Source organism: Antedon mediterranea, chromosome 7 (assembly GCF_964355755.1).
Source record: "Antedon mediterranea chromosome 7, ecAntMedi1.1, whole genome shotgun sequence".
NCBI lineage: Eukaryota > Metazoa > Echinodermata > Crinoidea > Comatulida > Antedonidae > Antedon > Antedon mediterranea.
Genome location: NC_092676.1, coordinates 20097445 through 20111463, shown reverse-complemented (window position 1 = coordinate 20111463; position 14019 = coordinate 20097445). Strand labels below are relative to the sequence as shown.

At 33.5% G+C, this 14019-nt stretch overlaps 1 protein-coding gene across 6 annotated transcripts in view; it reads left to right on the top strand.

Moving 5' to 3' along the window:
• Positions 1–14019, top strand: part of LOC140054650 (tetraspanin-9-like) — a 35674-nt gene that overhangs the window by 10350 nt on the left and 11305 nt on the right. Inside the window, exon 1 of one of the 6 annotated variants that reach the window (XM_072099724.1) lies at positions 742–778. The exons of 2 other annotated variants lie outside the window; for them this stretch is intronic. The gene's annotated coding sequence lies outside the window, so the exon portion shown is untranslated. Of the gene's footprint in view, positions 1–741; positions 779–939; positions 996–13355; positions 13463–14019 lie in introns of those variants that run through there. 3 more of the 6 variants (XM_072099721.1, XM_072099720.1, XM_072099725.1) reach the window with 3 other exon arrangements.

The window sequence follows — 14019 nt, the reverse complement described above, 5'->3', positions numbered from 1 at the left end:
AAACTTTAAATGCGCGTGCGCGCGTAACTTCTTGTGAAACATGCCATTTTTAATCCATAGAAAGTTTGCCCTTGATATGACTTAAATTTTAACCAAGTGTCAATACAAAATGACTTTTGTTTATAATCTATGACCAATCATTGAAATTCATAAAATCGCGCGTAACTTACGCTACGCGAATCTAACGTCATATAACAAAGTTTCCTGCACATCTACAGCTACAGGTCAATCTTATGACAAAGTTATACAATCTTATGTTGACAAGGATGAGAGATATGCGTGCAACAAAAATTTGGGAAAGAAAGAAGAACAAAGAAGATGAAAGAAAAAAAAGATCTTTACAATAACAAGGGTTATCCGCAATACCTTACGGTTGCGGATAACCAATAAATTTTGAATTTGAGTTTTTTTCAAACAACTTTTAAAAACTATCCTACGGTAACTATATGGGAGTGGATATCGAAACTATTTTTTTTGCGTTAAGATCATAATCATAATTAAATAGAATCAGCCGCTAATCACTACAGCTTTTATATATTTTAGATGGAAAGATGTATTGGTGTGATGGAATACAGAATGTAATTGAAGAAGCTAACCTTGACGTATCTAACAGAAGATTGATTGTTGCTGGAAAGCGTCCGCGTAGAATTGATATTTATAGAAACTACCTGTACTGGACAGATTTCAACGGTGGTATATATCGAGTTGATACAACATCATCAAAGCAAAGTAGCGATAGTCGACTTACTCCACCATTTGGCTTATATATTTTCAAAAAGTAAATATCCTAGTTGTTAGTTTAGGACTTTCCACTCTAACAGAAGATTAATTCTTGCTGGAAAGCGTCCGCGTAGAATTGATATTTATAGAAACTACCTGTACTGGACAGATTTCAACGGTGGTATATATCGAGTTGATACAACAACTGGAATATCATCAACGCAAAGTAGCGATAGTCGACTTACTCCACCATTTGGCTTATATATTTTCAAAAAGTAAATATTCTAGTTGTTAGTTTAGGACTTTCCACTCTAACAGAAGATTAATTCTTGCTGGAAAGCGTCCGCGTAGAATTGATATTTATAGAAACTACCTGTACTGGACAGATCTTAACGGTGGTATATATCGAGTTGATACAACAACTGGAATATCATCATTTATTTATTTATTTATTCAATTTCTGCCATAAACATAAGAAGACAAAACAATTATAAAAGGAGGCACGGAAAGACCAAACAGGTGCTAAACACCTATGCTAGTTGGTCAACCCAGAACAGAGAAAAATAAATAAATTACGTTCTACAATAAAAGCATCGACAAGAAAGCGACCAACTACACACATTTTCAATATCAAAATTATTTAAAAAATAAATATTGAGATAATTAAGTAATTTGGTTTTAAAAGAACTAACAGAAATATTTAAGTTGCGGATTTCACTGGGTAAGTTATTCCAAATTCTGGTAACACGTGGGATATATGATTGAAAAGAAGATTCAGTTCTGCAGCGACGAATATCAAAAAGAGTACCAACAGAAGAAGAGCTACGAGTAACACGTTGTGGATTACGAATATTAAATAAATTGTTGTAGCGATAGTCGACATACTGAACCATACCATTTGGCTTATATATTTTCAAAAAGTAAATATTCTAGTTGTTAATTTAACTTTCCACTCAACATTATAAGTTTTGTTATATAGCCTTTGATTATAATATTTTTATAATTATGCAATTATTGCAATCATTCAAATTATTTCCACATTTCTTGTTTGCTCTTTGAAAATGGTGTCACCTGTTATTCAGTGATTTAATTTAATTAATCAAATAATAAAAAGTTTAAAATAAATAAACGTTTACATTTTCTATGGAAACAAAGAGTTTAACAAATTAGGAAGCACATCCTAAACATAAAGGAATATAATTTATAATTGGTTTTTATATTCATCGAGAAATAATTTCATTTATAACGTTTTTATCCTTGAAAATTTCATTCAGGATGTTGGCAATTTGTGACAGTATTTCCCGGCAATAGCAGTTGTCTTTTTTTGGTTGTTGTATGTCGCACAAATTGACTGGTAAATCTCAAATATTAAATTATAGATTATCCTATTATAAAAAGCAGGTTAATGGTTTTGAATTTTTAAAGTGCAAACAAAAAATGCCAAAAATTGCAAAGCACAAAAGTGAAAGATGTTCAAGGAAAAGGGAGAAAATGGCGTCCACGACACTACCCATATAATATCCCCCTCTTATCCCTGCCCACATTTAAAAAGACCCTAATTACTAACACCTTCTGTTAGGTCCTTGTACTGATTGTCTATTTCGTGCCTAGCTTACCTGGATAAAACCAAAAATAGCCCATGCTCTTCAGAGGGAGGGCTTACTGTAAATACGAAAAGTTAAAAGTTCCTAGAACATCCCTGTACCATAATGGACTAGTCAACAACCACACCTTCATGTGGGAACTTTCATAGTAGTAGTATTTCATTTCTTTTAGTAATGTGGAGACATTACGACATAGAATTATAACATGATAGTTTGATACTAATGTATTTAATTAGCCTATTATATGGACGAAGAAATTGAATTAAAATAAAGATCACCAAAGTCCAAGTCTCCGTTTCTCTTGACCTGAAGAAACATGGTCACACTTCCAGTTTGGATTGAAGCTCTTGTACAGTCCGTGATGTGTTCAAAATTCACGAAGCGAAAGCTCACGGAGGGGGAGAATTGGAGGGTACATATTTAGAATAAAATATTAATCAGATCTTATAAAGTGCTTCTAGTACTAAATTATAAATATGGTTTAAATTATTCTTCTCCCACTCATTTCTTGTTTTTTTTTGTGAGTTATCGTACACAGTGTCATGTCATTCGCATGTTGCGTGCTGTACTGCATTAGGTGGATGACACATAGAAATTTACGAAGTAAATCTCAGCGGAGACAACTTATCCCAATGGGAAATCTTGTATGGATTAGGGATTTGAGGGATCAGGGATTGAATTGATCAAGTTTGAGTGGGTGGGGTAGATTTGTAGGACTTTCTCTCACAAGGTTCCATTCATATTTTCCTTGATATTTTGTTCTCAAAGCTAAAATATTTTATTTCGCATTTTAGTAAATTACTTCAAATACATTCTATGATAATATATTATACTAATCATTCTTGATTCAATGCAAAACAGGGGTGGATACAGATCAAACACTACAGCTACGCCTCCCCCCTCCTTTTTTATGCTAGGTATAGTGAAATAAAATCAGAAAATTCCATTATACTGTATTGTGACTTTCAGGAAAATGTCCCTGAATAGAGATTGGTCATATAGTGTTTAAAATATACATTTGCTCTTCATTGATACAGTACATTGTTCGCTGTGTTTATTTGTAGGGGTATCCCAAATAAGTGGTTCTAAAGTGTCTGTATGTTCTGAAGCTGCAGAGTATTTTAGCCACAAGCAATAGTTGGATTTGGCTACAGTAAAGTAAGCAAAATGGTCAAGTTACCAAGTTCATCTTGTATTTATATTTTGTTTTATGACATAACAATAAATATTACAAACATACTGTAACAAATGGTCCCAAAGTAAAGAGGAAAATGGCTGTGATATTGATATATATATATATTTGCAGACAGAACTGTTTCGATCTTATTAGATCTCGTCAGGGCAGCTCAGGTTTCTAAATTATATATATACTGTAGATATTGTCTAGTTTCTGTACATTCAACCATATAAAATATTATAATTGTCATTTCACAAAGTACAACAATTGTGAATTATTTAAGACATTATACACTGTAATCTAAATCAAATGTTGTGTAATGTAACAAACAGGCAATTAGCTGTTTAAGCCATCATAAAATGTGAACGTAGTGTGCTTTTAAAACGCAATCTGCTAAATGGCACGTTGAATTTTTAATAGGAACACTGCTCTACTACTTATAATAAATACCAATGAACTTACAAAATTTGAATTACCATGAGAATTAATGCAATTAAATAGAAATGACATATGTATACTCATTTTGGATTCATGGAGACATTTTCCAAGCTGGTCCATTATGAGTAATATGCTACTTTATGTCAGTGGTGTCTTTAAGTGTGCAATTGACCTAGAATCACCATATATAGTCATGTTTTAAAATAGCTACAAACTCAAGAGCCAGTTTATCGTAAACTACAGGACATGATTTTGTAAAAGGATTTCATAAAGTAATTAATGAAAATAAAATAATAAATTTGGTAATATTTGTTATGATAAATTGTAAAATTTAAATTGAAAATAGGAGTTAAGCCCCAGCTTCAAAAGAGGTTTACGTCATGTATTTGCAAGGTCCAATAAAATACTGTGAACTTCACTAAATTATTTTGGCGCCTGTTAATTGGCTACAAATGTTTATGAACCTTGAAGATGATTGAGAATATTATTTGAATATAACTATAGGTAATCAGAATGTAGGGATAAACTTTTCAGTATGTAAGGGCATGTGGTTCAGTGTGTTGGGTACCTTGTATAGGTCAAAACACTGTGCTGATTACTGGCTGCAACATTTATTATATGGGAGTATGTTTTCCAGATAGTTTGATCCAAAACTGACTGGGGTAATAATGTGAAGTGCTTAGAGGCTTTGTGCATTAAGCGCTATATAAGATTGACATAACATTATTATATATTATTAACCTTGCTTTATTTTTAGCCTTCACTTTATCTTCATCTTCATCATTTTTGTTGTTCAGGGTTTTTTGTAAATAATTAATAAATAACTTCTTTTGCGCTCAAACTATCTATTTATCCTCATATGAAAGAAATTTCGATTAAGCACTCTACTGACCCATAAAAGCCACCATGTCAGCACCTACCGATGGCTATATAATAATATAATGGCTAAGTAAATGTAAATGGGGAATAACCTGCAAATGCAGCCTACTGGGCTGAATTGCGCACAGGTATGGATGACACATACCACAACTTTCTACTCCCCTTCTTGTCGAGTGCCGACACCAAACGGCCGGGGCTAAGGAGTAAACCCCCCCCCCCCCCCTACTCTTCTGAAAGATGTGTACACTGGACCTCCAGTTATTAAGTTCTTATCCAACAAGACTGGTTCTACCACCGGAACAATGGTCGGGGATTGTCTTGAACCTGTGCCAATTGTATAGCTACAGTATGGCTAAGGAGTAACCCCCTACTCTTCTAAAAGATGTCTACACTGGACCTCCAGTTACTTAGTCCTTATCCGACAAAACTTTTTCTACCACCAGAAACCTGTGAACCTGTGCCGATTGTATAGCTACCAGTATGGTTTGCTGTGCCCCTGCCTTAACCGATTGTCGACTCGACTTAGTTGCTTTTGTGACATGACTAGCTATTGAGTTGATCATTTTAAGAATGTGCTACACTCATTGGATAAGAATACCCATAAGCTATCATAACTTTTTTTTAAATCCAGCATGATTGCAGAATTTAGAAGCTGACAGATTAATCACAATTGTGCATCACATGAAAAGGATTGACGTAACACGATAATAGAAAAAAATACCACAACCACTCAAGGTTTACTCATTTTAAGTAGTTGACACACCATTTCATGTGACTCTACAGAAAAAATATTAAAGACTTAAGGAACTTTGTTTAGTAATTCACTACCTTGTACGTCATACTGTAGAACTTATGAAGGAAAGACGTAATACGGAGAAGATACACCACAATGACTTAATTCAAGGTACTTGAATTACCAACAAGTGGTTGTTTATGCGGGAAAACAAATGTCCCCAAGAATGCAAAACTAAATTGCAAATGGCCTTCAATCTTCAGTTTCCGATTGAATAATATCTTAGACAATCTAATAGGTAAAATAATACCTAGGTTTTATTTATTGAGGAAGTTATACTACTGTGTTCGGAAGCTGTCTCAATTCTCACATCACTTTGAAGTCTGTAGGTGGGAGTTTAACAACATTCTGCATTGTTAGGTTATATGCATTATCATGCATATAACCTCTTGATTCTGTCAAAATCTTTATTTATTTATTCTTTCCTTAGCACTATTTTGTCCGTGAATTATCTTGATATCAGTTTCATCTATCTAAGTCAATTTTTCAGAGTATATTCCTTATGGCCAGGAATCGATGTGGTTATATTTTCACGATGCGTAATCAAAAATTACGCGGTCTACGCGCGATTTTACGAAATCACGTTTGTAATCATATCTTCACAAGCATGAATCACAATTAAACAAAATTTGGTACTCATAAATTTCAGGTCATATTTCATCATATGGCAATACAATTACGTGCGTAGCGCATATAACGCTTGCGTACGCGCGCTTAAAATGTTCAAAATTGTCAAAATTTATTTTCGATGAAATTAGAGTACGTTTCAGGCAATTTTAAGCGTTTAAAAAATTGCCATGAGTGCGCAGATTTTTGCACGCGCACTGCGCGTTATACGTTAATGCGCACTCTTTTTGTCCGATTTCGGTTGTACAACCTTTCTTTAATAATATCATCATATTTTATTCACTTTTCAACGCGTAATTGCCTTATACGAGCACGTCAAAAGTGACAGGCTACGCACGTGTAAGTTAACAAAATGGTGAAAATATGCTAAATTTTAAAATTAATATAGATCGTCAGAATGCTCGGGAACACATATTTTTTATTTAATTTTCTTGAAGTGTATGTATCTTATGTATGATTTATTATTAAGCTAAGGGAACAAAAGTTGATTAAGCCATAATTAATTGCATATTAAATTTAAAAAAATTCATTTCGACAATCAAACAAATTATGACATTTTCTTAGGCCAAAATAACAAACTTAACATTAACTTTCTTCCTTCAAAAGTTCATATATTAAAGTTAAAAGTATATAGTTTGACAGTGCATCATTTTTGTACATTTTTAGAGATGTCATCATAGTAAAAAATTATAATTCATTGCGGTATGTAATAATCTATCTGCACCAAAGTGGTTACTGCATAGTAAATACACGGAGGAATTTTTCTACAATTTTTAGTCAGTTGTGTATGGCTCGGTGGTGTGTGCTCGTGTCTATGGCACTCAAGGTACCGAGATCGAGTCTCACCTTGGGAAACGAAATAAATTTTTTTTTTTATTATCCGTATTGTTTGTTCAAATTTATTTCTTAGTGTATATATTATACACATGATTTATAATGAAATCTAGATAAAAAATAACTTATGTCTTTATTATTATGTAACAGCAAATGTGGTTTATGACATTATACGCAGAGGGATCTTTGATCGGATTGTGATACCGGCTATTGTATTCGCGTTAGCAAGGTCCTATCATATATTATATATTATTTAAAGAATCTGAGAAAATAAATGAATCAAAATATCTTTTAAAAATAAATTATCTTTATTTTAATTATCAATGCATATAACCTATAATTCGTCATAGTGACGAATTAAATCTAGTTAGGGATTAGGGTTGTTGTCATTTTGTTAGGAGCATAGTAATTGTGTGGGCCTTAGTTTCATAGTCAACATTATTGTTTATTGTTCTATAGTAAATTCTCAACAAAATTATTTATAGGTAGATCAGGTGGCTCAGTCAGACCTGTTTCCCTTTAAAATTTTGAAAATTATGTAGGTTCAGAATGTAATTTTATACTTGTTAGTACCCCGATTTTTAAGAAGAATGTATCTGAAACTGCAATTTTAAATGATGTAGATGCACAAAACAGTTCAGTACATTATTAAGTGATGCAAAGTTTCTAATGTGTACACTATTTTGAATGCCTGTCATTTAGTACGTTTGTATGAATATGAATTGCACACTTGAATTATCATCCACTATAATAATAGTCTTATATAGCACCTATTACAATGTTTTCATAATAATAATAATAATATCCTGGATTTATATAGCGCCTAATGTTGTGAAACCTCTAAGCGCTGAACATTATTACCCCAGTCATTGTTTTTGGATCAAACACGTATGGAAACAGTCTCCCATAATGCAGCTAGTAATCACCGCAAAGTTGTGTCTTGATCTAACCGGGTTCCCATTTATACACCTGGGTGGAGAGAGGCAAACGTAAGTAAAGTATCTTGCCTAAGGATACAAGCAATGCGGCGAGAGTTCAATTGAAACCTCGATCTCACGATCAGTAGTTGAACGTCCAACACAATGCGCCACATGCCTTTGTACGCTTTACACAAAAATGATCCATAAAATAAGATAACCAAAACAAGAAGAAAATCAAAATCATTTACTCCAGCACTTTGAAACTCGCATATGAGAGCTCACCTGGTTTCCACTTGGATACAACACAAGGACGTAAGCGCAACATAAGTGAGTTGACCAATCACAAGCGGTAGTTCGGGTGATCTATCCAGTTGTGATTGGTCAGCTAACTGTGTATCGCTTACATTTGTTGGAACATAAGTAACAATATAGCATAGTATTAAAATATCAAAAGCAAAAATAATATTAAAAATGATTAATAATTGATATTTGTAGTAGTAGCCTGGGTGCAGAACAATTATTATACACATTTGCGGGAAAAAAGTATAGGAAAATTTTTTTGGGGTTTTTCTAATAGAGTATACCATATAGAATGTCCGAAAAAAAATCTCCATCCCAGGGTCTTGGGGAAAATTTTTTATGGCACTTTTAAATTTTGGCCTATATAACACACACAAATTCCTATTAACATACACAAATACCTATATATAGGGGATAGGGAAAATCAATTAACAGTTTTTGTTACTTGCAGTTGTGTTTTAATGATTAAAATTACTAGAGGCTTACTTTAATAACTACTTCTCATAGTAGTTGATAAATCAAGTCGATACGATGACATCATCATGCCAGAATCCAATATGGCGTCCAATTTGGCGAGAAAAACAGGGTATTGCTAAACCCCCGCAAACCTAAAAAAAAAACATAGAAAACCCCACCGAACCGACATAAAAGTGATTGAATCATGGAGTGTACGAACCACTGGGTATGTCCATCTAAAAAAAAATTAAAATTTCTACTGTTAACTACTTATTTTGGGGATAAAACATCATTTTTTGGTTAAAAATTAGCAATCATTTTTTACCAAAAAATGATGTTTTACCCCAAAAATAAGTAGTTAACAGTAGAAATTTTATTTTTTTAAAACATGGATATACCCAGTGGGTCGTACACTACATGATTCAATCACTTTTATTATGTTGGTTCGGTGGGGTTTGCTATGTTTTTTTGGAGGTTTGCAGGGTTTAGCAATCATTTTTGACCAAAAAATGATGTTTTATCCCAAAAATAAGTAGTTAACAGTAGAAATTTAATTTTTTTTTTTACATGGATATACCCAGTGGGTCGTACACTATATGATTCAATCACTTTTATGTTGGTTCGGTGGGGTTTGCTATGCTTTTTTTTAGGTTTGCAAGGGTTTTTGGGGGTTTAGCAATGCCCTGTTTTTTCCGCCAAATTGGACGCCATATTGGATTCTGGCATGATGATGTCATTGTTATCGACTCGATTTATCAACTACTATGAGAAGTAGTTATTAAAGTAAGCCTCAGCAAATTTTAATCATCATAACACAACTCCAAGTAAAAAAAAATGTGAATTGGTTTTCCCTATCCCCTATATATAGGTATTTGTGTGTGTTAATAGGCATTTGTGTGTGTTATATAGGCCAAAATTTAAAAGTGCCGTAAAAAAATTTCCCCAAGACCCTGAGATGGGGATTTTTTTTCTGCCATTCTATATGGTATACTCCAGGGGCGCAGCCAGTGGGGGGGTCACGGGGGTCCTGACCCCCCCTTTTTTTTAGAAAAAATAAATAAAAACATGAGACAACAATACAGATCAAATCATCCTGGAGATACTGTGGAAGATTACTACCGAGCAGTATTACCAAATCAACAAACCGAGTTAAAAACCCGTTTTTCTGCCGATAACAGGCCATGCTCTAACATATTTGGCGTAGCACCCAAGTCTATCGAAGTGTAATGTTGAAGAAGTCTTCAAGGAACTTGAATTTGGTACGATGATCTGCCAAGACACAAACATCTTCATTCCGAGCTTCAGTGATGGAAGCGACTGTGTAAAATTAGCGGATCCAGATGTGTTCCCGAATGTGCGTGCACTTCTTCTAATCGCGTAGGCCCTATGCCCGTAACGTCTGCTGAAGCTGAGCGGAGTTTTTCGACTTTATGGAGAACGAAAACCTGTTTGCGAAATCACATGTCTTATGAGTAGCTTTCGGGATTGTGCCTCTTGAACATACACTTTAACATGAACATTAATACAGAGAATGGCATTCGCGAATTCTGTCTCCAAGCCAAGAAGAATGTTCCAAACTTATGTTTAAAGATGCATCACGCGATGTCTAGAGCGCCGTTATAGTAACTAACGTAAAATGTATGATAATAATTTAGAAGTTAGTTATTACAATTATGTATAAGCTATCACCTATACTATACATTCGAACAAAATAGGTATATTTTTAAACAAAATATTGTATGTACTGGGTATGATAAGCGTCTCACATACACACGGAGCCAAGATAGCTTCTTGGACTTGCACAGTGTATGAACTCTAACCTTACGGTTCTCAATAATATCACTCCATGCTATCATTCTAATATCTTTTTTCAAACTTTTGCATCTCTACGTTCATTTCATGCAACTTTTGTATTGGTGAAAAAGGAGGAATTCAAATAATTCCTCTTGAGTTTACAGCCTCTCTACACAAATCAACAAACAAGCAAGAAAAAAAGTGTTTGTCTGTGGCAGCCTGGAATATAAAAATGTTGTTTTTTGTTTTCTTTGTTTCAATTTATTAGTGTTAACATTGTCATATTTGTTTGTGCGTAAACCGATTCAAATGATCTAGATTGCCCTAGACCGCCAAAGCTTCCAGGGGGCTTCGCCCCCTGGCCCCCAGCCCATGGTTGCTCGCTTCGCTCGCAAAATACTCACATATTGTTTGACCCCCCCTTTAATTCTTTGCTGGCTGCGCCCCTGTACTCTATAAGAAAAAAAAGAAAAAAATTTTCCTATACTTTTTTCCCGCAAAATTTGTACTGCACCCAGGCTAGTAGCAGCATTTTTAAAGGTCAATAGCCTATTAAAAGGTCAAGGTACATTACAGATATAGTAGTAGAATGAGGTCAAACAAGAAGTATTTTAAGGAGCATTTTAGCATCCTTTCTTGTATGAGCAAAGCGATCTAATCTTGATGGTTTTTTTCTTTAAAGCGCTGCTGATGAATATTATCATTATAGCATTGCAGTAAATATATACATTCTTTTGTTTTGCTCTCCACCGAGTGCCGAATTCACTCCTTTTAAATCGACAGGAAGCGCGTTCCAGATCCGCTGAGTGGTGACAGAAAAGATATTGTCACTAGTAAAAACCCCTACCCCACCCTATTTCAAAATCCTGGATCCACCACTGAGGAGTGTTCATCCATGTTAGATGTTTTGTTAATGCTGTGCGCTTGTGGCTTTGAATTCATTGTGTTGTTTATCATTCAAAGTATTGTACAGTATTATTATTTAGTTTTTAAACTCTGTACACATAATTGTTTCCTATGTAGAATTGATTAACATATTGTATCAGTTATATGCGGTATACTTGGAAGTGAAATCAAATTTTCATTGGAGAGCTGTTTACAACAACATGTTGATATAAAGTTTGCAGTACACCACGTTTATATAGTTCTGAAAAGAACCGTTTAGTTTCTCGATGTTTCGATTAATATACTTTGATCGTCCTCAGGAGTATTGATCAAAACTTTTCAGAACTATATGTGGTGTACAGTACAGTTGGTGTACCGCAAATTTCCATCAAAGTTCCATCAAGAAAGTTAAAGAAAGAGTTAAAGAAAGTTTTCAGAGTTTCGGATAATCAGACTATTTATAGCCATACACGGCAAACATTCTTGAAGGACGCAGAACATAAAGTACTGTAAACCGTTTTACTTTAGATTTTAATTTTACATGCGATGACTTGCTTAATACGCACTGTCATCGCACTGTCCAATACAGATATGAAATTTAATCAGGAAAGTGGCCAACCAAGTATGTTTGATAAAGTAGATCTGAAAGGTTATGCTGACGGCATAGGCGCTTCCTTTACACAGGTTGCTGTACGTTGACTTTACTACGTTGAGCACGGCCTTTACACGCTTATGTCGCAAATCGCTGACTTAGAAAGGTCACGATTGATGCAAGCAATACCCTACAGACTTTGGTTTTATTCTTAAATATGACTATTTAGTCGAGTACTTAATCATCAGTCTGAAAATAAGTAACTTTCTGTCAATGACTGAATGTCTAGAAAAATATGTTTTAGATTTGTTTAATAACCATTTTTTTAAATAAAAGTTTTATATGTGGCTGCTTCTCTCTTTTTTCTTTCTCTTTTTTGTAGATTTTTTTGTATGAAATTGTTTGTAGGCCTATTCATGTTTTTAATTAAAGGCCTGTTGTAAACAAATCCTCAATCCATTTTTTTTTTTACTGCTACGGATTTCTCAGTAAATTGTTTTTTAAAATAAAGATACCGAGATATACGTCCCCAAAACATGAACAAAATACTAGTCAATTCCCTTTTCAGGGATTTTATTCGAACATATGTTACTAAAAACGTTTGATATTCATGATTTGTTGCATGTAAAATCATTAAAGATGTTAAGACTCGTTGCTATGTACCAGCATTTTTAGATACAGTATTAATATTTAAAAAGTGCATATTTGCATAATTGTTATAGTTTTAGAGGTGTTTTTTCTGAAACGTAATGTTGCTCTGTGCAATATTACTCTAATTAGCGGCTAAATTTTAAAAATGTTATCTTTGATTTTATCAATTATCTTAATCTCTTTTTACACTATCAAACTAGTTTGACAAAAAAAGTGTGGTTGCCCAAATATGGTAGTGAATATGACATCATCATATCCATATATGACATTTTTTGTCACATAAAATGTAGACAGAGCTTTATGTTTTGCTTCATTTAGTCAATTTAAAATTTTAATTACCATAAATACTAGTATATTGTTTATAATCATTTTAATACAATAAATTAATTACTTTTACAGAGACTTATTGATTAAGCCAGGGAACTTAGAATGATCACTCTTTCCTTATTAGGCCTAGTATTTTTTCAAGCCTATTTTGTCTTAAATAATTTTGTGTGGGAAGGGAATTGTGTAGGAGGGATAATCTCCTGGGGCTGTAGTATGCCCAATTGTAATATCCACTTTTAGCATACAGTACTATCAGTTTTCTAGACTGTAGAATTTCAAGAGCAGGAAGCAACGTAATCAGTGAGTCATGCAGTAGGCCATGACCATTAAGAACTCACTGAGCATTTCAACGAATAGAAACTTGTTTCAGTCAAGCTAAAACTTACTATCCAGCCACACCCCGTTCACTTAGAGCAGAGACTACAGTCTAGGTACACTATATATTATCACTGGAGATTATTTTAGGTGAGTTTTTTTTTACTAAAGATGTAGTTGGTGTTAAAACCCAAGAGAGTATTTATTATACATTTTTACTAGGGATAACCTTTTTTTTTAAACATTATTATTTTTTATTTTTTTACAATATTTTTTTTGTAATACAATATAAATTCATTAATGCACAAAACATTTTAACTTTAAAGAGTCTTTTTTTAAACACATTCTTTTATTCAGATTTTGTTTTCATTTTAACTTTTAAGCAAGCATATTTTTGTTTTTTACTTTATGGTACCGTGGTGTACTCTATGCATATTATCATTGGAAGAAGTGAGATTTGTAGACAAATATTATAAAGGACCCAGAGCAGGTGCTTTCTCTTATTATATATATAGTATAACAGTGTCAGTTGAAAGTTTAAATGGATAGTCAGGTACCAATTAAGCTTGTAGGGATAGCATGATGTTTGTACAACTACTCTACATATTCCCAGGGTCCTTGGGTAATTCCTGGAATGTTATTCAGACTAGTAGTGTCAGTGAATTATGATATCAAGTACGGTAATGGCCAAAATGGAGACTTTGGAA